The sequence below is a fragment of the Mesoplodon mirus genome (assembly GCF_964341445.2).
Source record: "Mesoplodon mirus genome assembly, chromosome: 4".
In the NCBI taxonomy this organism is placed as follows: Eukaryota; Metazoa; Chordata; class Mammalia; order Artiodactyla; family Ziphiidae; genus Mesoplodon; species Mesoplodon mirus.
Genome location: NC_138979.1, coordinates 101046593 through 101065756, shown reverse-complemented (window position 1 = coordinate 101065756; position 19164 = coordinate 101046593). Strand labels below are relative to the sequence as shown.

Sequence of the window (19164 nt, the reverse complement as noted above, 5' to 3'; positions counted from 1 at the left end):
TCTAGCCCAGATCATCTGGGAGGAAAGTTTGATAGGGAAATTTGGAATATAAGCATTAGGCAAGGGCCAAGGGTTTATTTTAGTGGGAGTATGACTTATCTCTCTTAAGAATTGAAGCAAGAAGGTATTAATAATGACACCTGCTATTTATTAAACAATAGCTATTTTCCAGGCACAGTACAAGGCACTTCACACATCACAGGCAGTCAAGGTATACATCTAGGCCACAGCAGGAGCCCAACAGGATGTAAGAACAAAAGTTGAAGGGAGCTGCCACAGGCACGTTAGTGTGAATAGGTTGGCTGACTATTGTACATGGCTGTGGGAAGAAGTGAGAACTAAAGCTAGGAAAGAATATTAAGGCCACATCATGAGTAGAGCATTGTGTGCTGTGTTATGGAGTTTAGATTTTATTCTACAGTTGCTAAGGAACCATTAAAGGCTCTGAAAAAGAGCCTCCAGAGAAGGATTCTTAAGGATTCAGCATGATATCAGTGAGGGTTGAAGATACTGTTTGAAAACTGGGGGGAAAATATGGAGGTAGGATCAGGAAGGAAAGATCCTGGTGTTGATTTTCCTCTCAAAATAGAAGTGAATTTTCTGAAATGTGTAAGAAAAAGGATGAAAGTAACCTTGGTCTGAGGAATGTGGTAATGCACTGGTACTCTCTTGCCCTTGATGTTAACAGTTTCATTTTAGCACAGCCAGCAGGGCTGTGCCAATCTTTTTTTTTTTGCGTTACGCGGGCTTCTCACTGCTGTGGCCTCTCCCGTTGCGGAGCACAGGCTCCGGATGCACAGGCTCAGCGGCCATGGCGCACGGACCCAGCCGCTCCGCGGCATGTGGGATCTTCCCAGACCGGGGCACGAACCCGCGTCCCCTGCATCGGCAGGCGGACTCTCAACCACTGCACCACCAGGGAAGCCCTTGTGCCAATCTTTTGAGCTATGGCAGCTCTTGGGAGATGGCTGTTGGTCTGAGGTGGCAATGATAGGAATTGAGAGAAGAGCTGTGGCGGTTTGGATTTAGCTTTCAGGTACCTTTCTGGAAAAGTGGAAGCTCATTTGACCAGAGTGGAAATGGATTATAAGAGGTTGGACAATCAAATTTATCCACTTGATGACTGATCTAGCTTTAGAACAAGTTAGCCTCACAGTGAGATGATCTGGCAATTTAAATTAGCTGTTTCCTGATGTTCCCTGAGGTTACATCAGGGAACTAAAGCCCAACTTCTTGAGCTATAATATGTGAGGATTTCATCAATCACTGATTAAAATCAAACTGTTCAAGAGAAGGGTTAAGAGAGACAGAGTGGAGAAGTCAGAGGCATCTTTCAGCAAGGATTGGTTTTCTATTGTCTGATCCACACTGAATTCATCCCTGCAGCAAATGTTAAGCACACCTGCCAGAAGAAACAAGTTACTCTCTGAGAACCTAAAATTGTTAAGATGGATAAACTTTTAGATCCTTTCCTTAGCTATATCAATTAGATCCCACTGATTTGATATTAAAATCTGCATACTGAGATGACTATCCCAGGGAGTGTTAATAAAGTAGGTTTCAAGGGGCTTCCCTGGTGGCACAGTGGTTGAGAGTCCGCCTGCCAATGCAGGGGACGCGGGTTCATGCCCCGGTCCGAAAGATCCCACATGCCACGGAGAGGCTGGGCCCGTGAGCCAAGGCCGCTGAGCCTGCGCATCCGGAGCCTGTGCTCCGCAACGGGAGAGGCCACAACAGTGAGAGGCCCGCGTACCGCAAAAAATAAATAAATAAATAAAGAAAGAAAGAAAGAAAGAAAGAAAGAAAGAAAGAAAGAAAGTAGGTTTCAATGGTATCATTGGCTCAGTGTCTTGTCTCTAAAACAGTAGTTTCCCTGCAACAAGAGCAGGGAACAGCAGCGGCACTTGCACAAATGCACAGGCACTCCCAACGGTTTTCTCCTACTGGTTTCCTTATTTATAACAGTTTTAGACATTTGTTAGTACATAGTATTTTGAAAGTAAAACATGTAGTTTTCTTTTTCCATCTCCAATTTCATAGTTCAGTTTCATGGTATTATGCAGATGGATTTCCAGCTTTGAGAAAATGATTTTTGTTTCACTATCCAGGGACTATTTACAGACAGCTCTAACATGATAACCCTCCTGTGTGGGGAACATTAATCAGGGCAGCACTGGACATGGGCCCTTCCCTGCCCCCTTAGCTTTCAGCAGGCAAAAAGATCCTACAGGGCATAGTCCTTTCTCCTGTGGAGTGGCATGGAGAAGGCATGTGGCCCCAGGTATGACTCTGCCAGCATCACTGACCCTCTAAAGGGAGGGCAGAGGGGCTGCCAGTGTGGTGTGACAAGATAGAGGTAGCAGTTACCCACAGCACTTGGCTTCCCTGCTGAGATGAGAGCCTTTAGAGAACAAATTTCTCTCTTCCTTTCCTCTGAACAAGGCCAAGTCACAGAAGTAGCAGCTGCTGTATTCTCCAACCAGGAAAGAGAAGGTACAGTGCATTGCTGGGCATGGACCACTCATTAATTCTTTCATTCATCTGCTCATTTGCCTAGTATTTATTAAATTCTGATAGTGTGGTAGACCTATATAGTTAAAAAGATGAATAAGACAGTCTCCAAGAAGCTCACAGCTAGTGGGGAAGAGATGTGAAAATAGTTATAATACAATAAAAGAAATAATGCAGTGAAATAAAAGCTATGACAGAAATATCTGCCAGGTGCTGCCGAGGCATAAAAGAGGAAATAACCCTGACTTCTTGACTCTGAGCTTCCTTGGAGTCTAGAAGATGGAAAATTGAACTTTTAATTTATATTCAGCTCCATGGAGTCCTTGAAGATTAATACCTACTTACATTTCTTGTTATATTTCAAGACAAAGTTAATTTGAGGGAGCATTAGTTTTGTAAACTATTTTCTATACAAATGTTAGTGCAATAACAATAATAATAGCTATGACCATTTATTGGGTGCTATGTGTCAGGTACTGTTAAGCATTTTATATACATCATCTCATTTAATCCTCACCACAATCCTATGAGGTATTATTATCTCTATTTTTATTTTAATTTTTTTATTTTTTGGCCACACCACGCGGCTTGTGGGATCTTAGTTCCCTGACCAGGGATTGAACCCATACCCCCTTCAGTGGAAGCATGGAGTCCTAACCACTGGAGCCAGGGAATTCCCTATTATCTCTATTTTATATATGATAAAATTGAAGCTTGGAAAAGAAAAGTAACTTTGGTTTATGACTTTGTTTTTGTTTCCCATCTCCTGGTACCAATTATATGGTAAAACCTGGTATGTAGTTTCTTAAACATCACTGTCCCGCTGCACAAAACTTCATTTTAAAATAGTGAAATAAAAGCTCAAAGTGCCTTTTTGTGAGATTTGGGACCTCTTGCTACAGAGGTTGTGGAATCACAAACTTTGGAGGTGGAAGAGGAGTCTTAGGAACTCATATTTTATGGTGGAAGAACTGATGCCCAGAGGAGTTAAACATCTTAACCAAAGTTACTCATTGTTCTGGTGGGAGACAAGCCTTCTCTCAAATTTATTTATTAATTTGTTTTTATTTTTGGCTGTATTGGGTCTTTGTTGCTGCTCATGGGCTTTCTCTAGTTGAGGCAAGCAGGGGCTACTCTTCGTTGCGGTACACGGGCTGCTCATTGTCTTGGCTTCTCTTGTTGCAGAGCACAGGCTCTAGAGTGCAGGCTCAGTTGCTCCGTGGCATGTGGGATCTTCCCAGGCCAGGGCTCGAACCCGTGTCCCCTGCATTGGCAGGCGGATTCTTAACCACTGCGCTACCAGGGAAGCCCAAGGCTTCTCTCTTCTAGCCCACTGTTCTTGCCCCAGGGCCAAAGACTCAAGAATGTGCAGACTTCGGGTTTTCATACAGTCATCTTTATTAGACATTGTTAAACATTTTAGCCAACAACAAAACATTCAAGATGAGACAAAAAAAATTTCTTTTTTTACTTGGGGACATCGTTTCTAGGTGATCATCAGCATTTCATAGCCATTTATTTGACAAAGAATTTGATCCAATGAATGCCATGTACTGTCAAGGTAAGCAAGACACAGCACAACCCAGCAGTTGTTCACAACTTAGGGAAGGGGCAGACATGCAATCAAACAATTAAAATAATTATGTACAAGCAAGTACAAAGGTTTAGGGTGCTACAGAAATGTGTAAAGCGATGATTCTCAGCTGGGGGTGGGTCCCACTCCCATATACCCAATAGACACTTGGCAATGTCTGGAGACAGTTTTGGTTCTCACAACTTGGGGGGCACGGTGGTGGTGATACTGGTGATCAGAGGCCAGAAATGCTGCTAAAACTCCTAAAGTTCACAGGTCAGAGCCCCAGCAACAAAGACTTAGGCAGCCCAAAATGTCAATAGGGCTGAGGTTGAGACTGTGGTAGACAGCCAGCAAAATATTTTCTACAAGGGATGGGTGAGAGGGTTATATCTTGGGGGACTGGTTGTGGAAGAGTTTACTGAAGAGATAATGATTGGGGTTAGGGAGGGAAGATCCCCAGAATAAGGAACAACATGTACAAAGCCACAGAAGCATAGCATATTTGGGCAATCCCACACACTGGTGGAAGAGTTGTAGGCATTAAGGCTGGACAGCTAGGCAGGAACTAGACATTCAAGAAAATATATTGAGTTAGAGGAATTATTGTAAGAAAAACTGGTTCCATGATGGCTCTTTATAAGTCATTCAGGAGCACAGTCTAGGTATGTACTGCTATGAACTAAAACTGCTAAAGAAAGCTGTTTGAAATGAAGTTTTTCTCATCTTGCTTCCTTATGGTCTGGAGTTTTCCAGGCGTTTGTTACTTTCTCAGAGACAGAGTTCAAGCTGTTTCAATGGAATGTGAACTCTGAGAGGTGGAATAACTATTAAAGCCACTTAGCTGGTGTCTCAGTGCTGTGATGAAATCGTGAGCAGGGATAAGGTGGTTATTTCTCATGTGTTAGACTTCTAGGCAGATGATAATGATTATTTCCTCTTTCGTAGAGTGCCCTAGGCCAGAAATGGGGATATGTGACCCTTAAGATTAGACTGCCACCTTGGATCTAAATGAGTTGCCTTCCCCTCCCTCACAAAAAAATGGTGGGCAGGTAGGCCATTCCAGTCAGGGTTTCTCTTTCTCTTAAGCTAATGATGATCAAAGCAACTGACAAACTGTCACGGAATCTGCCAGACCTCACTCTGGCCTTCCCCACCTCCCAGCTCCTGAACTTTCCCTCCTTCCATCATGCTCTGGGCCCAGTCTTAGCAAACTAACAGGTCACAGACTTCTGGTCTGCAACCATCCTAGGCCTATTGAGCTCTGGTCCAAGTGCCTGCCTCTGTCCCCTGGTGGCCTGATGATAGAGCTTCATGGAGGTGAGTTACCTTTTTCTAACTTAGCTAATTTCTGGAGCATAATGTGGGAAACTGGATCAAAGAAGAGGGTATGGATTTTACAAAATGAAAGAAAATTCAGGGAGATAGTTAACTTGTGGCAGCTTATAGCTTCTATAATCTCTCTAGGCCTTGGAATAATTGAGAATTTAGAGAAGAGAGTTTGGTAGGAAAGTGATGAAACCTACCAAAAACTTTTGAGAAAAATTAAAATAAATACTCTACAAAAATGTACTTTCCTTATTAATGTAATCAGTTTATTATTTTAGATTGAAAAAATTTATTATGTATAACTTGATTTGCTCATTATACTATCACACTTGGTATTTTATACTTAAAGTGGAGTTGATTAAACATTTTAAATTGAATTCCTTCAAGATCTCTTCGGAGCTAAAAATAAATGCAGTTATATTCTGAATTTAGTGTTTTCTTGACTGTTGTACAGATAAAAGAAAATGTTTATTTACTATAAGAAAGGTAAAAAAACCTCACTAAAATTCATCAACAAGAGATTGTGACACTGAGCCCTTAGGTTCTGAGTTATCATTTCCACCAGTTACCATTCTTATAAAGTTTAATTATATGTATATTAATCATTAAGATCAGGTTCTAATTTCCTCTATCACAGGACCTTTAGATTTGCTCTTGTCCTTCTCTGTCCTTAGCTGTTGAAACAAAAAAAGGTATAAGTATTTTGTTTATAATTTCTAGAGGAAAAAACCCCCCACTATTGCCTATTCCTACTACATTCTTGTTCCTTTAAGGCGAGGTTGATAAAAATAGACATTTTTCTCTAATAGTAAAAAAAAAAATCATTTGTGTCATCATGAACTTCCCCTTATTTCAAAATTTCAGGCAGAGGCTGGAAAGGAGTGAATTAAATGACTTAAGATCTCTTTCAATTTTGAGAAGTTCTGATAAGTCAAAAAGTTCATTATCTTTCCTTCTTACGTGAAAACGGGAGGATGTGTGAAGCATGTGTCTTGCTCTTATGGTAACTGTGCCATGTGGTTTGTCCTCTATAGGTGAATCATATTTCTCCGTGCTTAAGGTTAATTCTTCAGAAAACCTGCCCATCAGATTTTTTTAAATTAATTAATTAATTAATTTTTGGCTGCGTTGGGTCTTTGTTGCTGCAGACGGGTTTCCTCTAGTTGTGGCGAGCGGGGGTACTCTTAGTTGCAGTGTGTGGGCTTCCCATTGCCGTGGAGTCTCTTGTTGAGGAGCATGGGCTCTAGGCACGCGGGCTTCAGTAGCTGTGGCACAGGGGCTCAGTAGTTGTGGCTCACGGGCTCTAGAGCGCAGGCTCAGTAGTTGTGGTGCTCGGGCTTAGTTGCTCTGCAGCATGTGGGATCTTCCCAGACCAGGGCTCAAACACGTGTCCCCTGCATTGGCAGGTGGATTCTTAACCACTGTGACACCAGGGAAGCCCTGCCCATCAGAATTTTTAAAAATTACTTTGAGGGCTTCCCTGGTGGCGCAGTGGTTGGGAGTCCACCTGCCGATGCAGGGGACACGGGTTCGTGCCCTGGTCCGGGAAGATCCCACATGCTGCAGAGCGGTTAGGCCCGTGAGCCATGGCCGTTGAGCCTGCGCGTCTGGAGCCTGTGCTCTGCAACGGGAGAGGCCACAACAGTGAGAGGCCCGCGAACCACAAAAAAAAAAAAAAAAAAAAAAAACTTTGAAATAATAAAAACTGAGCAAAAAATGCTCTTAAATATGCAAGAAAGGCCCTTACCAAGCAACAAATTCCCTTAAATATTTTATTAACCATGATTTCAAAAATCACAATCCAAAACTTCTCAGGAAAAAAAAAATCTCAGGGAAAAATCATTTCTTTTGTAAGTTTCCAAGGACTACATTACTCCTTGCCTTTTCTCTGTTCTAGGAGAAAATGCTTGGTGAGTGGGAGGAGGAGGATGGGCTTTCTTAGACAGGCTTAGAAGGATGAATATCAATCCCTGACTTGGATTTCTCTCCCTCTGCCTTAAGGTTAGACTTTCTGTAAGGCGCTCCTAAGATTTCCAGGTAGAGAAATTTCAGAATCTTCTTTGGTTTCCAATTCCATTCCTCCCTCTAGAGCAGTGGGAAGTTTTTCTAGGTATTTTGCCTCACAAATTTGATCCATTTAATAAATTTAATTGCACAAAACATTGATTGGCTTTCTGGTGACTCAGTGATTAGGATAATGGGCTCTGGGTCAGATAAACTGTTCAAACCCAGGCTCCACCACTTAATTACTATGTGACTTTGGCAAGTTATTTAACCTCTCTAAGCTTCAATTTCCTTAAAAATGGAATAATATCTATCTTATAAGGTTATATGAGGATTAATGTATACAAAGCATTTTGCACAGTGAAAGCTCAGCAAATATTAGCTACTATGACTAAAAGAATCCCTTGTTTTATAGCAGAGGCTATATTCATGAAAGGCAGGGTAACTGGCAAAACCTCAACTGGCAAGATGAATTCACAATCCACAATTCACATCAACAATTAATAGGGACTTCCCCAGTGGTCCAGTGGTAAAGAATCCGCCTTCCAATGAAGGGGACATGGGTTCAATCCCTGGTCAGGGAACTAAGATCCTACATGCCATGGGGTGACTAAGCCTGCGTGCCACAACTACTGAACCCGCAGGCCTCAACTAGAGAGCCTGCGTGCCGTAAACTACAGAGCTCACAGGCTCTGGAGCCCGCGCACCACAATGAAAGATTCTGCATACCACAATGAATATCTCGTGTGCCACAACTACGACCTGATGCAGCCAAAAATTTAAAAAATATAAATAAATAAAATTTTAAAAATTAATAACATTAAATATGTACATTTCATATCACGAAATTCACCCTTCTACCAGTGGCTTTTAGCATATTCGCAGTTGTACAACCATCACCATTATCTAACTTTAGAACATTTCATCACTCCAAAAGAAATTCCATACCATTAACAATCACTCCTCATTTTCCCCTTGCCCCAGGCCTAGCAACCACTTATCTACTTTTTAAAAAATTTTTTAATTTTATTGGCGTATAGTTGATTTACAATGTTGTGTTAGTTTCAGGTGTACAGCAAAGTGATTCAGTTATACATAAACATATGTTCATTCTTTTTTGGATTCTTTTCTCTTATACTTATCACAGAATATTGAGTAGAGTTCCCTGTGCTATACAGCATGTCCTTGTTGCTTGTCAATCTTATACATAGTAGTGTGTGTACATTCATCCCAAGCTCCTGATTTATCCCTCCCCCCACATTTCCCCTTTGGGAACCAAAAGTTTGTTTTCACCATCTGTAAGACTGTTTCTGTTTTGTAAATAAGTTCATTTGTATCCTTTTTAAAAAAATTAGATTCCACATATGAGTGATATAATATGATATTTGTCTTTGTCTGATTTACTTCACTTAGTATGATAATCTCTAGGTCCATCCATGTTGCTGCAAATGGCATTATTTCATCCTTTTTTATGGCTGAGTAATATTCCATTGTATATATGTACCACATCTTCTTTATCCAGTCCTCTGTTGATGGACATTTAGGTTGCTTCCATGTCTTGGCTATTATAAATAGTGCTGCAATGAACATTGGGGTGCATGTATCTTTTTGGATTATGGTTTTCTCCAGATATATACCCAGGAGTGGGGTTGCTGGATCATGTGGTAGTTCTATTTTTAGTTTTTTAAGGAACCTTCATTCTGTTCTCCATAGTGGTTATACCAATTTATATTCCCACCAACAGTGTAGGAGGGTTCCCTTTTCTCCACACCCTCTCCAGCACTTATTGTTTGTGTTTATAAAACATATGAAATAAAATTCCTAAATGGCATCCACTTCCAAAAGATACTGCATTCACAAGGATTAAAAACCGGCTCTAGTAGGCAAGACTTTCTCTTAAGTCACCTTCAATTGGCCAGGTTCTTCTACAAGTTTTACCTTATACAGAGTGTATCTAATTTTAAAGTTTTCAAGATAGTCTGAGTGGCTTAAAATGCAATGTTTTTTGCCCTTTCATATTCTCTGATGGGCATAATTTTCTGAGTTTGATCTTTTGAGCACATACTGAGAGAGGGTGGAGAATAAACATATTTTTTCCTCTTTACTTCCACAGAATTTCCCATTCAGCCTAGTAAAAAAAAAAAGAATAATCTTTTAGAAAATCATTTGTTGGGCTTCCCTGGTGGCGCAGTGGTTGACAGTCCGCCTGCTGATGCAGGGGACATGGGTTCGTGCCCTGGTCCGGGAAGATCCCACATGCCGCGGAGAGGCTAGGCCCATGAGCCATGGCCGCTGAGCCTGAGCATCCAGAGCCTGTGCTCCGCAATGGGAGAGGCCACAACAGTGAGAGGCCCGTGTACCGCAAAAAAAAAAAAAATCATTTGTTATCTTTGGTTAATGGAATTAAATGAATCAATATGTAAAGGGATGGTAAATTTAAAATTCTCACTGTACAACAGAACCATAGGAAATAAGACTAGAAATATGAGTTTGCAACATGTTGTAGAGAATTCTGAACTCTGGGGCCCTTTAAAAAAAACTTATTTTGGTAGGTTATGGAGAGCAACAGAAGATTTTTGAGGCAGAGGAGGGTTAGCAATTATTATTTCTATTAGCATTATTAACTAGACTCTGCAACTGATTAGACGATGGAGAATGAAGAAGAAAACAGCCAAAGATAATTCAGATTTCAAAACTGAGATACTGGTAGTGCGATAGAAATAGGGAAGTCAAGAGAAGGAACTGATTTACAAAGAAAGACACGTTCTGTTGAAGTCGTGTTGAGTTTCAAGGACCCAGCTGTGCGCTCGGAGATGTGGGCTCTCAGAGATTCACGTTTGGGAGTCACCTCTATAGCAGCTATACATGAAGTTATGGGCATGAATAGCTCACTTGGTAAGAAAAGAGTATAGAACTAGAAGAGAGCTGAAGACAGTCCTTGGTGATTATTTACTCAGGAAGAGAAGAAAAGGAAGAGAAACCAGCTGAGGCAGGGGAGTGGTCAGAGGCAAGAGAACTAGGACAGTACTGCACCACAAGAGCCAAAGGAGAGACTCAATAAATCGAGGAGAATGAAGAATAAGTCATTAAATGAGTGTTTAGCAAACTCCACGGCAAGCTTTAAGAAAACAGTTTCTATACAGTGCTGGGGTAGAGGGTCTGTAACAAGAGCAGAGATTCAAACAGGTTACCTTAAGCAAAGAGGTAACCTCACTTATCCTGAGGATAAACATCCATCCCTCTAATGCATTTGTTGAGGCCCTACTATGGCAAGGTGTTGTGTTAGGTACAGGAATCCAGGAAAAGCCAAAGGACAGTGCTGTGGTTAACATAACAGAGCCACTCTCCACATTTCTTTCTATGTGTAATTCTTGTCTCTACCGACTAATTGACTCTTTCCACCCTACATCTCTGCATTTTTTTGCCTCCTGTTTAAAATTCATCCTTAGATTCTGTTTCCTTATGATTCTCCATGCCATGCCCTTTCTGTCCCAAACTCTACCTCATAGAAATCTTTAAGCTTTTGCTTTGACTGTCAATTTCCTGATTCTCTCTTTTGTTTCCAGAGCTAAATTTGCAAGAGGTTCTGGTTTGCCCAGATCAGCTTTTTTCACTGAGTTGTTGAACAGCCCATGGAATCAATCAGAAGCCCACCTGTATTTTAATCACCTGTGGCCCAGGAGAAGGATTGGAGGCCACAAGCTATGTGCAGGCTTGACCTTTAGCATGGACTATGGGAACGATAGAAACTGTGATTAATATATTGAGTAGGTATTGGGGGTGAATCTCAGTTGTGCGAAGAATAGTGCATAGCCTTTTCTATAACACTGTTTATATTGACTTTGAGTCCCCATACCTGTGGCTGGAAGGAAATTCAACTTGCAATCTTTGAAGAGAGGCATCCATATTGATTATTGCTGAAAGTTCATTTACTCAATCTGGTTAAGATGGTGTATGGAGGACATATTGAAATATCCTCCCCCTTCCCTCCCCCCAACCCTTCTCTAAATACATAAAAAGGTTGGATATATTGTGAAAAACAGTTGAAGCTTTGGTTTTCAAGTGGCAGAATAAAAACAGTGATTTTTTTTCCTCTTCTCAGAAGTTCATCCTTCTTTAACTCAAAACTACAAGGAGAATGAAAAATAGACAAACTTTATTTGTGATGTAACTAGAAACACCTGTAAGCCTGGACTACAACCTATGAGTAAGAGCTGCGCAATATAGTGAAAGTCAAACAGGAATGTGATAATGGATGCCTAAGGATGCAGATTTTATACGAAGTGAGAGTGACATAGCTCTCCAAAGAAAGTGACCCAAGACCCACAAGTCCTTGTACTGAACAATAAGAACAGGCAAGCAGACTGAAGTAGGGGCTTTTTTTACACCCATTTGACACAAAGACTTGAGATATAGGGAAGGTGAAGTTGAAAAGGGACAAAGAGCTATATTTGTAGAAAGCAGCCTGTTGGTGAGGAATAGTGAAGGACATAGACTCTGCATTGTAAGCAACCCTGAAATGCTAATCATGGGAAAAAGCAAGGGCTATAAGAACTCATGCAAATACTATTTCCTAAAGAAAATGGCCTTAAATATGGTACTGCCTCCACCCTCTTGCAAGTCTCTTGCAAACAGCTGATTCAGGAAGAACTCACCTCATTCAGTGTTTAAAGAAACAAAAATATAAGTAGCATCCATTAAACAAGAGTGGGGAGAAATGTCCACAGCAAAGCACAGAGAACTATGGAGTTAGAGAATATGAGAAGGAAATTAAGAGGAATGTGGGCTAGAGTGAGAGACTCTGACATTTGTCTGATAGGAGTTCCAGAAAGACTGCAGAGAATACACGAGAGGTAATATTCCAAGAGAAAATGGCTATATTCAGTTCAGGTAGGCGAGACCCCAGTTTGGGAAGATCAGGTATCAGGGGTAAGGAACACAGGCAGTGTGGGCAACTAGGGAGTAAAGGTCTAGGGACTCAAGCTAAAGAATTTGGATAGAAAGAGGTGAAGATATAGGTGTGGAAAGAGAGCAAAAGAGTCATCAATGAGTATGGAATTTGATGGATGGTGAGGCAAAGGATTTTTAGCCATGTTCCCTTGGCTAGAACAGATCTATGAGTGAAACTAAGCTCACAAACAGAGGCAAACACAAAGTTATGACTGGGAATGGAGGGTTAGAAATGAAGAATAAAGAGTTCTGGATACTCAGATTCTCAAGGGGATGTACAGAAGATGGAGACAGCTCTGGTCTTAGGGTTAGAATTCTTTGGATTCCCTCGATTCTACCACTGACTTGAGTGTCAAAGCAAGTTCTGAGTTCTAGTTTTCCTTTCAAGAGCATGAGACTAACCCACGGACCAATCCTCAGGGATTATGCCTCAGAATAAATCTTGTCTATATTTAAGTTTTTCATCCTTCAGAGGCCACAATATGCAAATTGAAAAATAGTGTATGTACATTTAACATTTCTTTTCCCCCCATAATAATCTTCCTCACTTTTGTCTGCCCAAGATTTGATCTTCTAAGTCCCATCTTAGATATCCTATATATTTCCCTTGACCACACCCCCTAGTCATGCATCAGGGACCCATCTATTATGCTCTCCTAAAACGTACTTATCTCCATTATATTGATACAAAAGATCCTCCTACTTTGAGGAAGTTTCACCTCAGTCCCCATTTTTATACTCCTGGATCATAGCTTTTTTTTTTTTTTTTCCGGTAAGCGGGCCTCTCACTGTTGTAGCCTCTCCCGCTGCGGAGCACAGGCTCCGGACGCCCAGGCTCAGCGGCCATGGCTCACGGGCCTAGCTGCTCCGTGGCATGTGGGATCTTCCCGGACCGGGGCACGAACCCGTGTCCCCTGCATCGGCAGGCAGACTCTCAACCACTGCGCCACCAGTGAAGCCCAGGATCATAGCTTTTCATCTTTAGCATTTAGAAAAAGGTAAGAATACAGAGAGCTGGTAATGGAATATGCTGGGAGCAGTGGATCCTGGCATTGGAAAGTCTAAGGTGGGCAAGGTCACTTCAGGAATTCTGGCAGAAAACTCTGCAGGAAGTAGAGTCCAAAATCCTGGAATCTGGGAAGTCAATGGTGACAGCAAGGTCTTCCACCCAGCTAAGTCAGACAAACCCCACAGGGTCCCTGAGGCTCCAGAAATTCAGTTCTGGTAAAGGTGTGACCTGTGAGATGAAACACCAGACTTTCAGGCCAGCCTCTCCTTGCTGATTCCAGAGCAGAGACAGGCTCTATCCATGGCTGGTGCTCAGATGAGACAGAAAACGGTGAGTGGAGTGGGTAGGGAAGTACCACCCCTAGACCTGGGCAATGAAGGGCTTTTCCTTTGGCTTATGCTTTAAGGCTCCCACTGTGACCCTCCTTCAGCTATGTTCCTCTTTACAAGATAAGGAGTCCATGAGACCACAGAGCCCATGATCTCTCCTACTTTAAATTACATGACATGTATCCAAGACTCTAAAATTCTCTGTCCAAAAGATTCTGAGTCCACTGTTAGGACTTCCATAGCTCCCACAGGCAACTGTGTGCCTAAAGGGCAGCTGTGTGTAGGGGTGTGTGTACATGTATGGAGCTTGGTTGTGTGGGCTAGGTTTTCCACACACATGCTTATGAGGTATGGGACAGAGTGAGGGGGTAGGGAGGGGAAGAAGAATGGGCCAGGGACTTCTAGTTGTACTTTGCCTTGACCCACAAGTGCTAGTGGAAACCCAGATATGAGCAGTTCATGGCAGAGCCTCTATCTTACCCACTTCTATGCCCCAGCAAGTATGGTCATTAGAACAGAGCTGGAATTACTGAATGTTTACTTCATCAGACTCTTAGGTATTGAGCTCAAAGCCACTTCTGGTGGCTACTTTTTGATAATAGTAGCTATAATACAGCATTCTTCAATGCAGGATACTGTCAATATAAAAATTCTTGCTCTGGAGTCATATATAGCTTCAATCTTTTAAAAGTGGGGTAAAACTTACATAACATAAAATTAACCACTTTATTATTCTTTAACCATTTTAAAGTATACAATTCAGTGACATTTAGGTCATTCACAATACTGTGCAACCACCACCTCTACCTAGTTCCAAAATATTTTCATCGCCCTCCCAAAGAAACCCCATACCATTAAGAAGTCACTTCCCACTTCTCCGTCCCCCAGCTTCTGGCAACAACTAATATGCTTTCTGTCTCTATGGATTTACCTATTCTGGATATTTCATATAAATGGAATCATATGTGACTTTTTATGTCTGGCTTCTTTCATTTAGCATAATGTTGTAGCAGATATCAGTGCTTCATTCCTTTCTATGGCTGAATAACCTTGCATTTTATGGCTATGCCACATTTTGTTTATCCATTCGTTAACTGATGGAATTTGGGTTGTTTCCGTCTGTGGCTACTGCAAATAGTGCTGCTATTAATATTTGCATACAAGTTTTTGTTTGAATATCTGTTTTCAACTCTTTTGGGTATATACCTAGGAGTAGAATTGTTGGATTATATGGTAATTCTCTGGTTAACTTTTAGAGGAACTGACAAGCTGTTTTCCACAGCAGCTGCACCATCTTACACTTTCAACAGCAATATATGAGGGTTCCAATTTCTCCACATCCCCACCAATATTTGTTATTTTCCATGAAAAAATATAACAATCTTAGTGGGTATGAAGTGGGATATCACTGTAGTTCTTATTTGCATTTCCCTAATGATGTTGAGCATCTTTTCATGTGCTTGTTGGCCATCTGTCTATCTTCTTTGAGAAATGTCTGTTCAAGTCCTTTGCTAATCTGTAAATTGAGCATCTTTTTGTTGTTGATTTGTAAGAGTTCTTTATATATTCTGGATTCTAAACCCTTAGGTATATATATTTGCAAATATTACGCCCCACTCCCACTATTCTGTGAATTGCCTTTTCATTATCTTGTGAAAAGAAAACTAAAATTAGTTTCTTTTCTTGTGCTGTCTTTATCTGGTGTTAATATCAGGATAATGCTACCCTCATAGAAAGAGTTAGGAAATGTTCCCTTCTATTCTATTTTCTGGAAGAATTTGGAAAGGAGTGATGTTAATTCTTCTTTAAATGTTTGGTAGAATTCACCAGTGAAGTTATCTGGTCCTGGGCTTTTCTTTGTTGGGAGGTTTTAAATGATTGATTCAATCTCTTGTTATAGGTCTGTTCAGATTTTCAATTTTTCCTTGGGTCAGTTTTGGTAATTTCTGTGTTTTTCTATTTCATCTAGGTTATCCAATTTATTGGCATACAGCTTTTCATAGTATTCTCTTATAATTCTTTTCTATTTCTGTACAGTCTGTGGTAATGTCCCTACTTTCATTTCTTTTTTATTTTATTTTATTTATTTTATTTTTGGCTATGTTGGGTCTTCGTTGCTGTGCATGGGCTTTCTCTAGTTGTGGCGAGCGGGGGCTACTCTTCATTGCAGTGCATGGGCTTCCCATTGAGGTGGCTTCTCTTGTTGCGGAGCACAGGCTCTAGGCGCGCAGGCTTCAGTAGTTGTGGCTCACGGGCTCTAGAGCACAGGCTCAGTAGTTGTGGCGCACAGGCTTAGTTGCTCCGTGCCATGTGGGATCTTCCTGGACCAGGGCTTGAACCCGTGTCCCCTGCACTGGCAGGTGGATTCTTAACCACTGCACCAACATGGAAGTCCCCCTACTTTCATTTCTGATTTAGGTAATTTCAGTCTGTCCTCTCCTCTCCTCTCTCTCCTCTCCCCTCCTCCGCCCCCTTCCATCTCTCTCTCTCCACCTCCCCCCCTCTTCCATCCCTCCCTCTCTCTCTCTGTCTCTGTCATCAGTCCTGTTAAAGGTTTATCAATTTTGTGGATGTTTTTCAAAGACTGAACTTTTGGTTTCATTACTTTTCTCTATTGTTTTTCTATTCTTTTTCATTTATCTCCACTCTAATCTTTATGTCCTCTTTTGCTACCTTTGTGCTTAGTTTGCTTTTCTAAATTCTTTAAGGAGGAAAGCTAGGTTGATTTGTGATTTATCATCTTCCTTCTTTTTTTAATGTAGATGTTTATCAGTAAGAAATTCTCTGTTAACACTGCTTTCACCACATTCCATAAGATTTTGTATTTTGTGTTTTTGTTTTCATTCATCTCTAAATATTTTCTAATTTCACTTGTAACTTCTTTGACTCATTGTTTAAGAGTTGTTCCTTATTTCCACGTTTATTAAATTCCAGGTTTCCTTCTCTTATTAATTTATAATATTTCATTGTAGTCAGAGAAGATAGTTTGTATGATTTTAATCTTCTAAGACTTATTTTGTGTCCTAACATATGGTCTATCCTGGAGAATGTTCTCTGTGCACTTGGTAAAAATATGTGTTCTGCTATTATTGGGTAGAATGTTCTATATGTGTCTGCTGGGTCTAGTTGGTTTATAGTGCTGCTCAAGTCCTCTATTTCCTTACTGATAGATACTCTGTCTAGTTGTTCTATTCATTATTGAAAGCTTAGTATTGGAGCCTACAACTATGAATGTAGAACTATCTATTTCTAACTTCAATTCTGTCAGTTTTTGCTTCACATATTTTGGTGCTCTATTGCTAAAGTGTATATATGTTTATAATTGTTATCTCTTCCTGATAGATTGACCCTTTTATCAATGTATAATGTCCTTATTTTCTCGTGTAACAAATTTTGTCTTAAGTCAATTTTTGTTTAAAATTGGTGTAGCCACTCCATCTCTTTTGGTAATTATCTGTATGAAATATCTTTCCCATCCTTTCACTTTTAACCTATTTATTCTGGGCTTCCTTGGTGGAGCAGTGGTTAAGAATCCTCCTGCCAATGCAGGTGACATGGGTTCGAGCCCTGGTCTGGGAGGATCCCACATGCCACAGATCAACAAAGCCCGTGCGCCACAACTACTGAGCCCGCACTCTAGAGCCTGTGAGCTACAACTACTGAAGCCCATGCGCCTAGAGCCTGTGCTCCACAACAAGAGAAGCCACCGCAATGAGAAACCCACGTACCGCAACAAAGAGTAGCCCTTGCTCGCCGCAACTAGAGAAAGGCACACACAGCAACAAAGAACCAAAAGCAGCCAAAAACAAACAAACAAACAAACAAATAAACTATTTTAAAAAAGTGAATGTCCTGTAGACAGCATATAGTTAGATCATGTTCTTTTTATCCATTCTCTCAATCTCTGCCTTTGAATCACAGGTTAATCCATTTTCATGTAAAGTAATTACTGATAAGGAAAGACTCACTTATGCAATTTTTCTATTTATTTTCTACATGTAATATCTTTTTTGTTTCTAAATTCTGTTACTGCATTCAAATAAATTTGTTTTTAGTGTGCCATTTTGATTCTCTTTCCTTTTCTTTTTCTATATGTTGTTTTTATATATTGTCTAGTATTTTTCTTTTTTGGTTACCCAGGGGATTAAAATTAGTATTTGAATTTTCTAACAAGCAAGCTAGAAATTCAATTCACATTAATCAAGTGTGAATTAATACCAACTTAGTTTCAATAGTACGCAAAAACTCTGTTACCTCCCAGCTCCACTTCCCACTTTATGTTGTCATTCTCACCAATTACATCTTTATACACTGTATGCCCATTAATGTATGCTTATAATTATTGTTTTATGAATTTAAAAAATGATAAAGGAGTTAAAAACCAGAAACTGCAACAATTTTGTCTTTTATATTTACCTATGTTTTTACCTTTACCATTGTTCTTTATTTCTTCATGTCTTCAAGTTACTACCTAGTGTCCCTTCATTTTAGCCTGAAGGACTTCCTTTAACATTTCTTGTAGAGCAGGTCTACTAGTGATTACCTCCATCAGTTTTTGTTTATCTCCTCTTTCATTTTTGAAGGTTAGTCTTGATGAATATAGAATTCTTTTTCCTGCATTTTAAATATACCATCCCACTGTCTTCTGGCTTCCACGTTTTTGAAGGAGAAATCAGCTGCATATCTTATTGAGGCTCTCTTGTACATGACGAACTGCTGCTTTTTTTTTTCTGCTTTCATGATTCTCTTTGTCTTTGTCATTTGACAGTTTGACTATACTGTGTCTTGGCATGATCTCTTTGAATATATCCTGCTTGGAGTTTGTTGAGTTTCTTGGATGTTTAGAGATTCATGTCTTTCATCATATTTGGGAACTTTTCAGCCATTATTTCTTCAAATATGGTTTCTGCACATTTCTCTCTCTCATCTCTTTCTGGGACTTCCATTATGCATATGTTGGTATGCCTGATAGTGTCCCAGAGGTCTCTTAGGCTCTGTTCATTTTGGTCATTCTTTTCTCTTTCTGCTCTTCAGTGAATTTTTAATTTCAGTTATTGTACTTTTCATTTCCAAATTTTCTATTTGGTTCCTTTTCATTATTTCTCTCTCTTTATTGATAGTCTCTATGTGATGAGACATTGTTTTCCTGGCTTCCTGTAGTTCTTTGTCCATGGTTCCTTTAGCTGTTTAACCATATTTAAGATAGTTGATTTAAAGTCTTTGTCTAGTAAGTCCAAATCCTGGGTTTGCTTAGGGAAATTTTCTATCGATTTTTCTTCCCCTGTGAATGGGTCATACTTTCTTGTTTTTTTGCATGGATTTTTTGTTTAAAACTGGATATTTTGAATATTATAATGTGGCAACTCTGGAAATGAAATTCTCCCTTTTTTTTTCCCTGCTTATTGTGGGTTGCTGTTTTTCACTGTGACTTTTCTAAACTATTTTTTTTTACAGTTTGC

The 19164-nt window shown here is 40.3% G+C and overlaps 1 protein-coding gene across 1 annotated transcript in view; it reads left to right on the top strand.

Annotated features, from left to right (window-relative positions):
* The window catches only part of TRIM69 (tripartite motif containing 69), a 53436-nt gene that overhangs the window by 10449 nt on the left and 23823 nt on the right, over window positions 1-19164 (top strand). The window lies entirely within an intron of this gene.